Consider the following 15160-nt stretch of genomic DNA (forward strand, 5'->3'; position numbering starts at 1 on the left):
GACTTCTTTGAGAATGATAATCGAGCCCAACTGGAGGGCACCAGAGATGACATGGCCATTGTAAGCAGACAGAAGCAAAGTTATGTGCTGAGAGGTATCGTCGGAGAGGGAAATACGGTACCATTGGGACGATGTCTTTGTGGAAGCAAGAAGGTCGAGTTCAATGATTTGGAGCAATGGTTGGATCACTATAGAACCAATGAGCAACAAAGTGGTGTCATTCGTTGTCAAGGCAATGTCCATGATGAAGAGGAAAGGAGTTGTCTTGAAAGGTGAAAGGCCGTAAACATTAGAAGAGAAGCGAAAATAAAGCAGCGAACGCGGTCGTTCACAGGATTGGCATACTTGGAGCCAATAAGAAAGATTTACAATTTATATTCTTGCCAATAGTCAAAGGTAAGGGGAAAGGAAAATTGAAATGTTTAAGCATAGAAAGTTGGTTGTCTATATATGGCATTTCAAAAACTCTACATGCGGGTGTGTTGCACGTCGTGACAATGCACATAGTATTCTAAGCTATATATGCAGTATGAAAACATTGATACTTGCCATTTGAGTGCAGAAGACGATATGGTTAGCAGGTTCTCGATTCTCACCTGTTTGTTATTGAAATTCCGAGGTATTTATTTGGTTGAAGGCAGCAACATGATGTGCAGTAGCAACAACAAGAGACCAGCAATAACACAACAACAATAATAGAAAATGCAACTCAAAAAATCAGCAGAATAGTGCGACGTGAAGAGACTAAATAGAGCACAAGACCATATACCAGCTAAGCAAAGGGACCAACAAATCAGAGTCAAGACATGTGGCAGAGGTCGTGAGGTTACCAATGACAGAGACAATGATAGAGATGCTCGTCCGAGTGACATTAAAGTGAGAACAAATGCACATAGGCAGGCCATTAATTAGATTATTGAATAGAACAATCCTCGATGTCAGGATGTGTGGATAAGTTTCAAACCTTAATCAAAGGAAAATGTGACATATTGATTAGATATACATGGGAGTTTTAGGATTTTTAAACTTTGACATGAGAAGAATCCTTTTCGAAGTCTTGCAAGTCGAAAGTCCACTCCAGAATATTAATGTGGCTTGTTTGAATAAATGCATATAATCAAGTGTCCAGGGCATAAAACATATCAATTTTGTGTGAGCGAGAATAAAGCGAAAGTAAACACACATGGTCAGTCCATTAATTAGATTAATGAATAGAGTAGTCGTCGAGACCAAGATGCGTGTCTAGGTTTTAAGTTACAATTGTTAAAAAAGTGTGGCATATTGATTAAATATATATCATAGTTTTTGGGCATTGAAACCTTGATACGAGAAGAAATATTTTGGAAATCTATGGAAAAAAGGGCTGATCGATCATATTAATTTGCCTCTATGTAAGGGCGTAAAACATGCGATCTTTGTACGAGGGAGAATAAAACAACAATAAATGCACATAGTTGGCTAACCAACAGTAATTAATGAATAACAATAGACAACGAGAGCAAGATACATGCATAGAGAGTGGATCTTATCGGAGGTCATATTCCAAAAGCTATAATAAGGGGCGGATGCGATTTCACATTTAAGTTTGGTATGATAAAATAATTGGGGTTGCATATTAGTGGCTGGAGGTCCATAGCACAATTCGAAGATTCAGAATTTAGATATTTGTTTATTATTATATAGGACCAATGTTACATGTATCGAAAATTTCAAAAATAATTTTTGCGATGTTATTAGTCTGATATAACTCTATTATAAAGAGGTTCTTCTGACCAATAGACCAACAAGAATGTCCCGTGGCTCGGAGGTGTTAGTGCCTTATCTGTTTCAGATATCTATTGATCCTTGTCGGCCTCCAAATGCCTTGTTTTTTCAAGTTTCGACTTCTGACTTCGGAGACTGCTATTCCTTTCGATATACAGACCCTCTAGAGGTATGAAAAATAATTCAATAGAACATCGCATCCACTCTCAAGCAAAAATTTCCAAGAATCGACCACATCTTAAAAGTGCCAATATTGCGAGTTGCAATATGCGAGGAAACCGCCGACAATGGGTCACTAGTGTTAAAGTGTTGAGATGGACGATAACAAATTAACAAAGGATTTGTCTACAAAACCAAAGAAGCTCGAGCCTTTTCTCTCTCCTCCCAAAGGGACACATGGCAGTAAAACGACTGGATCTGATAAGACACACGCAACAAACAATGGTTGGATGCGTTAAGGGATGTGCTGCAGGCAACAATTTATTGCGACAAGTGACATGGGGAGGCTGACATCACCACGATGTACCAACAGGGTTGACACATGCAAGGCAGATTCGAGTGTTTCAAGGCTTACAATAGGCCAAAAAAGGGCGGCATGTGGCACTATTCAAAAGGTGACACGTGGCAGATATGTGGAAGTGATGGTGTCACGTATGGGAGATCAACGATTAGAGGTTGAGGTTATTTGTCAATCGAAGTGAAACCTATGATTGATAACCTTCGATTGAAGGGCTCCGATATTGGGGCTAGATTGCGGTCACGTGAAGAGCCACAGGACCAAGGCCTAGATGTAGAAGGTGACCGGTGATCAACAATTGGCGAGTTGACATGGCATGCACCAAGGTTACACCTTCGATTGGAAATCGCCGATAGAGAGGGCTCCAATTTCAGGGCTAGCACCATGGTCACAAAGAGTTCAAAGGAATCAAGGGCGACACGTGGCATTATTAAAAAGGTTACACATGGCAGAGATGTGGCAGTGATGACATCACGTATGGGGGATTAGCGATCGCAGGTTGAGGCATATTGTGCATCGAAGTGAAACCTCTGATTGATAACCTTCGATTGAAGGGAGTTCGATACGGGGGCTAGATTGCAATCACAGGAAGAGCCAAATGACTAAGGCCCAAATGTAGAAGGTGATCAACAATTGACGAATTGACATGCCATGAACCAAGGTTACACCTCCGATTAGAAATCATTGATAAAGAGGGCTTCAATTTGGGGCTTCAATCATTTCCTCTCCACGTAGATCAAGCCACGTCACTCATCGGAGATCGCAAGTTTTGGGAATGCATCCAAATTATACATTATGGAATTGTCGATTGTGATTACGTGATATTATAAAGGCCCAGGTGCGTGTGATGTGGTCCCATGCATTACACATGGAACAATTTGTAGCAAAATATTCTAAAGAATCAGCCCCTTATCCCAAGCTAAAGGGCTTAGCCCTGTAAGGCACTGCTCACTAGCTTCATGACGTAACATACTTTCCACATTCATGATGTCACACTCCGTCATGTCACGTGAGGTTATTAAGAGTCAAAGAACCTCGGGCAAAGCAAATCGCAGATCGGAGGCCCAAGGTCAATCACACTGTCGAAATGGTATATTCTTTTAAGGCCGACAAATCTGCTACAGTGTCATGAGGAAGAACCTCACCATAAAAATCCTATCGACTTAATTATATGTGAGTAAATGTTTATTACCAATTACAAAGTGATAGATGTGAAGTGCATTATAACCATCCTACAAGTTAACACATTAGAGGGACGTGGCGACCCACCCCCCTCAAGTTATTAACACACCTTTCTTGTATATTACACGACCCAACATGGGCATTTACCACCTCTCACTGGTAATAGTTAATACTTGTAGCATTCAATTGATTTCAAGCTTGGGAGGTAAAGAAAACAAATCTCTAGAAATCATGACGAATCATTCTTGGTTATGGAATGAGCTAGTCAATCCTGATTTTCTCAGTATTGAGACAGATCTTTCGGTAAAAAATCACATAAATAAACTTGAATTCGACGTGTTTCGAACCATCTAGTGTGGTTCACCTTGTCCCGAAGATTGTTAAAATATGGAAACAAGAATATTCCAATTTAATTTGTCATTGAATTAAATTGTGAATTAAAATCGAATTTAGTCTTAACAGCTACTTGGAAATAGTTAATTAATTTGTTTCAAATTAATTAGTTGGAGAAATTCAAGTTAGAAGTCTTTCTGAAGTCATGCAAGAGTTATCCCTTAAATTAAGGAGATAAGATTGAGTTATATTTGAGTTGTAATTAGTTAACTCAGTTTACTGAGTCAAGTCCAGTTAAATTAGTTCCAAATTGTTTGAGGAACTAATAGAGAGTTAACAGTCAGTTGATGCATGCATGCACTCAACTAGTGTTACTCTAATTAACTGAAGATTCCCTCATCAGAAACTCATGCATGTCTATTCTGAGAAAGACCCAGTTGAGATTAAAGTCAAGGACAGTGTACTATCAGTTGCATGTGTTTTCTTATAAAGAAAACTCATGCATGCAGTCAAGGCATCATCCTTGAACATTACACAGTTTTGGAGGCTTGATCATCCACTTGGTTGAAGGTGAATCATCCACAAGGAACAACGCAAGGAAATAGGAGCTTGGAGGGCAGAGAGGAAGGCCGGAGAGAAGCCAAGATTGCCTGTCAGCATCTGTGAGGATGTATTGAGAGCTGGCTAGCTGTGAGAGCTAAGGCTTTGTATAATTCCTATGTATTTCCACCATGTATGATAATACAATAATGTGGGGTTTTTAGCTGAGGCTTTCCCCAAAGTATTTTCATGTGTATTGTGTGATTGATTCTTCTTCTTTTGGTTATATTGTTCAGATCGATCTTTAAGATTCCGCAAATTGATAGTAGAAGTAATTTATAGTATTATGCTTTGATTTATATTGCATTATCGGGTTAACCTACATCATATTTTATACATGGTATCAAAGCGAGATTTGTAGAAAATTTCTACATGGTATCAGAGCTGTGAACAACATACTAAGAAGAGAATTCGAAGTTTGAAGTTCTGGGTTGCAGGTGCAAATCGAATTCATATCATACTTCAAGGTTGGCCAATGGAGTTCTATGGCTTGAGACTCGAGTATGCCTTGGAAGGTAGCTCAAATTACATAGCATGGAAAGATAGAATGGATGTTGTATTAGAAGAAAATGGCTTGAAGGAATTCATTGATCAAGAAATCCCAAAGCTAGCTTCAACTAATGCACAAGAGTTGGCTGAGTGGAAGAAGTGTGTGGCGAAGGCGGGACAAATCATCCTCGATGGAGTTCGAGACCATATTGTCTCGAGTCTCCATACGAAGGATACTACATTTTCAATGTGGAAGACATTGAAGGACCTCTACCAGAACAGTAGCGACCAAAGGAAATTGGCGCTCAAGGATAAGCTTCGAAGAATCAAGATGGAGAAGGGCGATACTATTTCCTAATAACTGAACAAGCTCACCACCTGCAAAGATGAGCTTGGCAGTGTGGGAATAACTACTGCCGATGATGATATGATGAGCCTCGCTCTCCTTGGCCTTCCAAAGAGTTGAAATAGCTACTAGGACTCTGTGAATAGAAGGGAGAAATTGTTGGATTGGAAACGACTGTGGTCGGATCTTATGTAGGAAGAGATTAGGAGGAGCACACGAGATGGTTCTTCATCCAAGAATGATGATGAAGAAAATATGGCCTTAGCAAGTAAGGCAAGGAAAGGGAAGGGGAAGGCTTCCCATTTCAAATTGAATTCTTCTCATGGAGGGAAGAAGGGTGACATGTCGAAGGTAAGATGCTTTAATTGTCACAAGATGGGGCATTATGCAACTAATTTCCCATCAAAGAAGTCTAAGAAGGGATCCTCGGAAGGGTCGGAAGGTGAGGCATTAGCCTCTCAGTTCAAAATGGACTTTACCCTCATTGCATGCATGGTGTCATCGATGATGGGTTGCGTCTGGTATCTTGATAGTGGAGCCTCATTCCACATGACCAGTGATAAAAATTTATTCAGTGCCTTGGAGGAGAAATACCTCAAGGTGTGCATAGATATGGGTGATGACGGAAGGTATAGTGTTTCAGGAGTGGGCATGGTTGCTTTTCAGAGGGAGCATGGAGCTCCTATCACCTTGACAGATGTGAAGTATGTGTTTGGACTGAAGAAGAACTTGGTATCGGTCGCGTTGTTGGAGGATAAAGGCTACGATGTTGTCTTCAGTAAAGGAAAGGCATTCCTAAGACACATAGCCACGGGTCAAACTAAGAGGATAGGGATTCAGGTGAAGAATCTCTATAAACTAGAGGTAGATGATTGTGCAGCATTGAGTACGAAAGCAGAATTGGTGCAAAGCCAAGAAATTGGCGAGTTGTGGCATAGGCATATGGGACATTTTCATCATGGGGCTTTGAAGATAATGCAACAGATATCTACGGGACTTCCCAAAGGTAAACTTGAGCAAGTTGACACATGCAAAGGTTGTACCTTGGGAAAATACACCAAGTCTTCCTTTCATGATCGAGACAGTCGAGCAGAGGCTATCTTGGAACGAGTTCACACTGATTTGTGTGGACCATTATCGAAGGCATCCACAACGAAGAAAAGGTATTATGTGATTTTCATTGATGACTGTTCTCGTAAATGCTGGATTTATTTCATGCAGAAGAGGGACCAAACTTTCACAAAGTTTTGTGAGTTCAAAGCTTTGGTCAAGAAAGAGTCAGAGAAGAAGATCAAGGCCTTGAGAAGTGACAACGATGGAGAATGTGTCTCTCAAGAGTTTAAGGACTTCTGTGCAGCGGAAGGAATTAAACAAGAGTTGATGGCACCTCATAACCCACAGCAAAATAGGGTGGCCGAGAGGAAGAACAGAACTATTGTAGGGGCAGCACGGGCAATGTTGCATGACCAAGGCCTACCACTTCACTTGTGGGCCGAGGCATGCAACACAGCAGTCTATTTGCAGAATAGAAGCCCACATCACATACTTGGGATGAAGATACCAGAGGAAGCTTTCTCCGGTAAGAGACCAGATGTGGATCACTTCAGGATCTTTGGCTCTTCGGTATATTGTCATGTGACAAAGGATGCACAAAAGAATCTTGAGCTAACAACAGAGTTGGGATATTTGTGGGGTACACTAATACACCTCATAACTATCGGGTGTACTTGCCTACCAGTCGGAGGACAATGGTTTGCAGAGATCTCAATTTTGATGAGCAGAAGGCCATGCCAATTTTCCATTGAGAGGGAGCTCCAACTACAGGCTGTGGAGGAACCGTTGGTTCCTAAGGAGGAAGAGCCTTAGACTGATGCAGAGCAGCCGTATGCAGAGGTTCCAGGAGTAGAGACATCCACTCAAGCAGGGTCTTCCAGAGATGGACGGAAGCGCACAAGAGAAGCTAACAGATTGCTGACGGATGCGAGAGAGAATGTAGGAGAACCATCTTCTCAGCGCAGATAGAGGAGGTCACCTGAGAGGTACACTGGATACATGGCCCTTGTTGGGGAATGTGTTGATACCGAGCCATCTTCTTTTGAGGAAGTAGTGCAGTAGCTGATTTGGGTTGATGCTATGGTGGAGGAGTATGACTCCATAGTTCGTAACAGTGTTTGGGACGTGGTTCCGAGACTAGAGAACAAGTCAATTGTGAGTTCCTATTGGCTTTACAAGGTAAAGCAAGCTGCTGATGGTAGTGTGGAGAAGCATACGGCAATATTTGTTGCCCGCCACTTTTCACAGGTTGAGGGGATTGACTATGATGAAACTTTTTCTCCTATCGCAAGGTACTCATCTATCAGATCTATGTTGGCACTATCAGCATAGATGGGTTGGATGATCCATCAGATGGATGTGAAGACTGCATTCCTCAATGGCGAGATTAAGGAAGAGGTGTGCATAGAGTAGCCAGAAGGTTTTGAGACCTTCGATCGTGAGTCACATGTGTGCCGACTCAAGAGAGTGTTGTACGGGCTGAAGCAAGAACCTCATGCTTGGTACACTAGGATAGACAACTAATTCACTGGGTTGGGCTTCAAAAAGAGTGAAGCAGATGCGAACCTGTACCACATCGTGGTGGAAGGTAAGCTGTTGATCATTGTTCTCTATGTTGATGATCTCATATTGAGTGGTGATGGTCAGTTGATCGTGTCTTGCAAGGAGGACCTTATAAGAGAATTCAAGATGAAAGACATGGGTCTCATGTATTACTTGGCATGGAAATGTGGTAGAAGGATGGGGAGTTGTTTGTGTCTCAGGCAAGTATGCCAATGAGATACATAGGAGATTCCACATGGAGAAGTGCAAGCCCATGCAGACTCCTCTAGCAGGTAACTAAAGGATGGAGGTTGTTATTTCAAGAGAAGTGGTAGAGACCACTGTGTACAGGCAGCTTGTGGGTTCACTGATGTACTTAGTGAACACACGACCATATTTGTGCTATGCGGTGAACCAACTGAGTCAAGCGATTGTTCAGCCTACCAAGATGTTTTGGAAGGCGGAAAAACATGTATTGAGATACCTCAGAGGCACATCTCAATATGGATTACGGTATAGATGAACAGAGGGAGTGAAACTACAGGGCTTCACTGGTGCAGATTGGGCAGGGAGTCCATTAGATCAGAAGAGCACATCAGGAGGGATTTTCAACCTTGGGTCAACGACAGTTTCTTGGTATAGCAGGAAACAAAGGTCGGTTGCCCTAAGATCGGCAGAGGTAGAATACATGGCTGCAAGTCAGGCAGCATGTGAGGCCATCTAGATGTGGAAAATCCTAGTTTGTTTGTTTGATCAGAGGATGGATCCAACTGTGATCTATTGTGATAATAAGAGTTGTATCAAACTCTCTGAGAATCCAGTATTTCATGATAGGTCCAATCACATCGACATTTGGTATCATCATCTCAGAGACTGTGTAGCAAGGAGGATCATGTTGCTGCAGTATATTTCAACAGAGGAGCAAGATGCTGACATTTTGACAAAGGCATTGTCAAAGTGTAAATTCGAGTTCCATAGAGACAGGACCAGGGTGGCAGATAATCCCTTTCTTGTTGAGAGGGAGTGTTGAAATGTGGTAATAAGAATATTCCAATTTAATTTGTCCTTGAATTAAATTGTGAATTAAAATCGAATTTAGTCTTAACAACTACTTGGAAATAATTAATTAATTTGTTTCAAATTAATTAGTTGGAGAAATTCAAGTTAGAATTCTTTTTGAAGTCATGCAAGAGTTATCCCTTAAATTAAGGAGATAAGATTGAGTTATATTTGATTTGTAATTAGTTAACTCATTTTACTGAGTTAAGTCCAGTTAAATTAGTTCCAAACTGTTTGAGGAACTAATAAAGAGTTAACAGTCAGTTGATGCATGCATGCACTCAACTAGTGCTACTCCAGTTAACTGAAGATTCCCTCATCAGAAACTCATGCATGTCTATTCTGAGAAAGACCCAGTTGAGATTAAAGTCAAGGACAATGTAGTATTAGTTGCATGTGTTTTCTTATAAAGAAAACTCATGCATGTAGTCAAGGCATCATCCTTGAAGATTGCGCAGTTTTGGAGGCTTAATCATCCACTTGGTAGGAGATCATCCACTTGGTTGAAGGTGAATCATCCACAAGGAACATCGCAAGGAAATAGGAGCTTGGAGGGCAGAGAGGAAGGCTGGAGAGAAGCCAAGATTGCCTGTCAGCATCTGTGAGGATTGTCGTGAGAGTTGGCTAGCTGTGAGAGCTAAGGCTTTGTATAATTCCTATGTATTTCCACCATGTATGATAATACAATTGTGTGGGGTTTTTAGCTAAGGCTTTCCCCAAAGTATTTTCATGTGTATTGTGTGATTGATTCTTCTTCTTCTGGTTATATTGTTCAGCTCAATCTTTAAGCTTTTGCAAATTGATAGTAGAAGTAGGTTATAGTATTATGCTTTGATTTATATTGCATTATCGGGTTAACCTACATCAGATTTTATACATGGTATCCGATCAAGATTTGTAGAAAATTTCTACAAAGATGAACCACACTAGTGGTTTGAAACACGTCAACTTAAAGTTTCTTTATGTGACTTTTACCGAAAGATCTCTCAACATTCATAATATGGATCAAAAAAGCCCGAATTCATAAAGTATTGGGCTTTATTGGAGGTGGGCAGCTGGCACTCCTTTCGAAGTTATCACCTTGCACATAATGAATTATGATGAGGCTCTTCAAGAGAATTTGCTATGGCATTTTAAATTTGGGTTGGAAGAAACTAGTTATCCCTTGGATTTGCATTAGCTTGCAATCATTTTTTGGATGGTGAATGATTTTGGGTCTTCCCATTTTGGCTACTTCTTTGTAATCTCGTATGCAAAATTTGTTGTTTCCTTCTAGGGGTCACAAAGTTCGGGTCAACTCAGCTAAGTTGTTACCTCAAGCTTTCTTGTCGTTTCCATTGTAACTCCACCTTTTGAGTCTTTCAATTTTCCTTGGGTCTCCTCAGCATTTAGAACTCCCCCTATGCTCCAATTCTATGGTGGTATGGTAACATTTTAGTGTTTGGCTCATTATATTTATGTTGCCCCCTTGGTCGATCTTTGCCTAGTACCTGCAGCTTGGGGTGGTTTTTAGTAGGAGTCCACATCCAATCTCTTGCTCCATGAGTCATAATGCCTCAACAAAGGGTTTGGGTTCTATGTGGTGCAACCTACTATGAAGAGTGTGGGCATTCATGGGCTCAGATGTGGGTTGAGAGCTTGGCCTCTAGGTTCTGTGAGATCAACCCCTATAAATGCCTCCTCCCACATTTACCCACTCTTACAAGCTCACCAGGGTAAACATGAGATGAGTGTCACTATGACAAGACCTAACCTCCAAGCTTCAGTTATGGAATTGGGGTCAACAATCAACAACAAATGACAACCCATAAGGACTACAGACCACTCAGGAGCTTGCTAGCCACCCTAGGTGATCAATCCCTGAGTTTGTACTCTTTTTCATAGAGTTTACCCACCAACCACACCCTTGACACTTTTTTCATGCATTTGGAAGATTATAAATGCACACAAAATCCTTGTTGTCAGTGGTTATGACCCAAAATCCCCATTCCAGAGCACGCGATTGCGAAATCTATGCCACTTTTTCAGGAAACCACTGCCTAGAACTACCTGTAACTTTCCAGAATCATGATTAAGATGACAACGATGCAAACATTCAAACTTGACCAGGACTTGCCTAGTACACAATAGATATTTCGTCAAACATATGGTAAACATGAAAGTTATAGGTCATGAATGCATATTTGATCATAAACTTATGAATTTCATCTATGAATCACCTAGAAGGCTCCAAGCCCTCTCTAACTAGCTGCAACAACACTTGTTAGTCCATGCATTCATCAACTATCCAGTAACTTAACAAATCATGAACAAGAGTCATAGCTAGAGCACATCATATAACCAGGTATATAACTAGAATAGAGACCATAGAAAATCAACCATAATGTCAACATCATAACCAGTACAAGTGCTCATATATCACAATGGGAAAATAACTCATATTAACATATGAAAATGTCCACCAAGTCAGGGACTTCCATGTACCACTCGACCATAGATTGGGTTGAACCAAATCTCTCTTTTAGCCAATCACCCATGCGTCATATTCCAAGCACGAATGTGGGATCATATGGGATAAACCAAAACAAAAACAACAAGGGCTTCCAGAGGCCAAGCCACCTCAACCCTCAACCACAGTGATGTCACCTATATGGTCCAAAAATCACTAACATCAACCAGATCAGTCTCTACCCAAGTTGTCTAAGGCTCCAGGAACTAGTAACTCAACCTGCAACTAATTTAGGGCTCCATAGAATTACTCGTAGCTCCAGGGACTAGTAACTCAACTCACAAGGCTCCAGAGCATTTATACCAACTTGTAGACTCTAGGAACTAGTAACTCAAACAAAGTTGTTTTAGGGCTCTAGAGCTTTTATTCCAACCCACAACCACAAGGAACCTGAGAACCAATTAGAAAAACAAGTGAAAACCCACAACACCATGGTTATCTAGGAAATGACAAGGCAAGGTTGAAACCACTGTCAATCTAGGAAAATCTCCATGCCAATGACAACATATAGCCAAGGAACCACATGCATATTCCATGCATCCAAAAATAAGCAAGGAGATCACAAATGCAACTTGTTACCTGCAAAGTAAACTCATTGTAGTTATTGATCCAACTATCTCCTTGTGCTTCCTTGCTTTCCTTGCTTGCTTTCTCAAAATCCAAGTGAATGCTAGAGTGCTCCAAGCAAGCTCCAAGAATGCTCTATGTGTGCAAGGGTATGAGAGAATGAGAGAATGAAAGGAGAGAGCCAAAACTGAACTGACAAAATCTATAATGACCAAAAGTTTTGAATTGTTTCTTTGATGCCTTTTTATCATTGATACCTCATTTTTTCTTCATTTTCCTTCAGTTTCCCTCTAATTTCCCTTGCATGCAAATTTGTGTCTCTTCACCTTCCTTTTCTCACATTTTCCTTTATTTTCATAATTAAATGCCAATTATTGCCTCTTTGCCTTTACCAATTTCCATATCCATTCATTAACCACAAGTGATGCCCATTATAATGTTTGCCCACCATTCAACTTGGAATACATGTCCCATGACCTTGGTTTTATTTTGTTTACATGGAAAATCAACCAGGGGTTGTTACAACCCCTAACTAGCCCAAGAAGAAATAGCCCAAGCAGAATGAGAGTTGGTGGATGAAAGACATGGTCTTACTGATTCAAAGGTCTTGGATGAGGTGGCACACTCTCCTAGATGTGGGACACACCAAGGGCCACTACAACCAATAGTACATAGTAGATATATACTGGAGCTTAAAATTTATTCTTAGAAGAGTCTTGGTTGATAGGAATAAAGCTAAGGAGGGAATCCTCCTAACACTAGATGAAGTGCAGCAATGCACGACCTCTATGGATGTAGGGTTGAACACATAGAAAACAATTGGGAATCCCTCTTGTTCCAAGTTGCTCTCGTAGCCAACAACAAGGATATCATTATAGTTGAAGCCATTAATTCTGATAGGTCTAGATGATTGTCTTGCATATACTTTATTTTCTAATTTTATCTTTGTGTTTCCTTACTTTCTAGTTAAGAATGGCCCTGGAGGCCTAGTAATATTGTCTAGTATTTTTGTTTTTAGAACTATTATCATAAAACTTCCCTCTTGGTTACTAAAGCAATTAAAGTTTTGTATCTAGTCTAGTTTTCACAGTGGCATACCAAAACATACTTAAGATCACATGCATGTATGTTCTTGATTTGAAGGAATAACAAAATTTACTTTGAAAAAAAGAAGGTGTTTGTTACCAAATTTTTGTATTAGATTGATCATCGAGACCTCATTTTGGCTAAAAAGTTGTTGGTGTTAAGCTTTGGTATAATTGTAGACAACATGGCACTGCTAAGGTGAAGCTAACAAATGTCATAAGATGATGGTATATTGCACTTTCTTGCACTTATTGATGGCCTACCAAACATGTTTATGCTTATTGATGGCATACCAAACATGCTTGTGCTTACTTAACCAATGTTCAACTTAGTGGTCCACATTTGCCAAGTTTTCAACCAAGTGTTGTGCTGCCCGAAATGTTCTTGGAGTTTGTAATATTATCCAAAAAAGTGTTCCACATATCAATGGATTGGAGCAGACAATCTAATGCAATTTTGCAAAAGTTCATATGGTTGATCAAATATCGGTATTAATTCAAATAATATTGAGAGTAGGCACTTGTGTCAACCAAGAAATATGTCTTGCCTACCATTGCATATGTTGTTATATTCAGAAAAAAAAAAATTAGAGACCTCAATGATGCACTAAAATTGTTGGGCTCAACATTTTTGGTAGTGGGGTAGTTAAATCCCTTTTGCAATCTAGTGGAAATGTGATTAAGGCGCACATAATTCTTGTTTAAGATCTCTTCATTGTACCATATTAATTGTGCTTGTGCTAAAAAGAGAAAATAAGTGGACAATCAAAATGGAGATCCCTGATCTACTCTTATAGCTCAAAATTTTTCACTTGAATGCGTTGATCTTAACCTTGGCATCTTTAGATGTCAACTATGTTCACATGTTAGGAGACCTAAACCCCAAAATTTAAAGAGATATGTAATTATAAGCTATCTTGCTCCAATGAGCAAGTTATTATTTCATGGCAAATTAATTTTATTGCAATATAAATCCCTATTTTTTACATGATTTTTTTATGCCCCTTCGCATCTAATACTTATTTATCTCTTTGTGTCAAGGAAAATTTTAAGGATTTATGTGTATCTTGTAAGTGTAGAAACCATGGAATTGTTTTCTATATTGCTTTTATAAAATAACATATATTATCTCATTAACTCCATAATTGCTTGTAAGTCATAGATATCTTAGGTAATTAATGTGTCACACAATTGAGAAGGATCTAGGAGACAAGGAGAGGAAATACAATTTTGGGCTAGTATTTAAAATAAATCCATGGAAGATGGAAGATGGAGATCTAGCAAATTACCCCTCAATTCCTTAAATTACAGAGCGCTCTTCATTATGGTTTGGCTTCTATTATGCTTAATCCCTCTATCCCAACTATGAAACCTTAGCTTGAAGAACCCCAAGACCTATTTAGGATAATGTTATCTAGCACTTTGTCACATTTGATTTCCCCACGAAACCTTATAATGATGAGTACATGGGACAAATACCTGTTGAGGCTACAAAGAGAAGAACTAACTAAAAGGAGAAACCCAAGATGAGAAGACCTAGAGCTAAGAAACATGTTAAACTTTTCTCTAAGTAGACTAACATGGATTTTGTTGGAGAGTATATTTTGATGGGTCAACTTACTTTCTTGGGAAGTTACTGCTAGTTACAAAGTTATATGGGCATCACATTGTGGAGAAAACCATCCTCAATTATACCAAGGAAGTATGGTTTCCTTTTCTTGGATATCTACCAAGCGTTATGGCATGTCCAGGGGATGGCTTGCCTTCATGTTTTAAAAATATGTAAATGCCCTTAGAATTCACCAAGGAACCTAAATTTGGAAAATTGTTATTATAGCTCTAAAGCCCTAATCCCCACAATTCAATTCAAGAAGGGAATGATTCTCCACTGGACCTATTTGGGTAAAGCCCCAAGTTCGTCCTATAGAGCTTTTGAATGGACCAACCCTCATAACTATAAGGAATAACCTTGGCATGTTCATTTTCCTTCGTGAGAGGTTGAATAAAGAAATCAAATGAAATTAGCTCAAAAACAAATTTGTATAGAGGCTCTTCACTTATGTACGAGGGAGGCAATAATATTCATTATGGAAAGTAAACATATTCAAAAAAGA

This window comes from Pinus tabuliformis, chromosome Q (genome assembly GCF_031772625.1).
Source record: "Pinus tabuliformis cultivar Carrire ecotype Pingquan chromosome Q, CPIR1, whole genome shotgun sequence".
In the NCBI taxonomy this organism is placed as follows: domain Eukaryota; kingdom Viridiplantae; phylum Streptophyta; class Pinopsida; order Pinales; family Pinaceae; genus Pinus; species Pinus tabuliformis.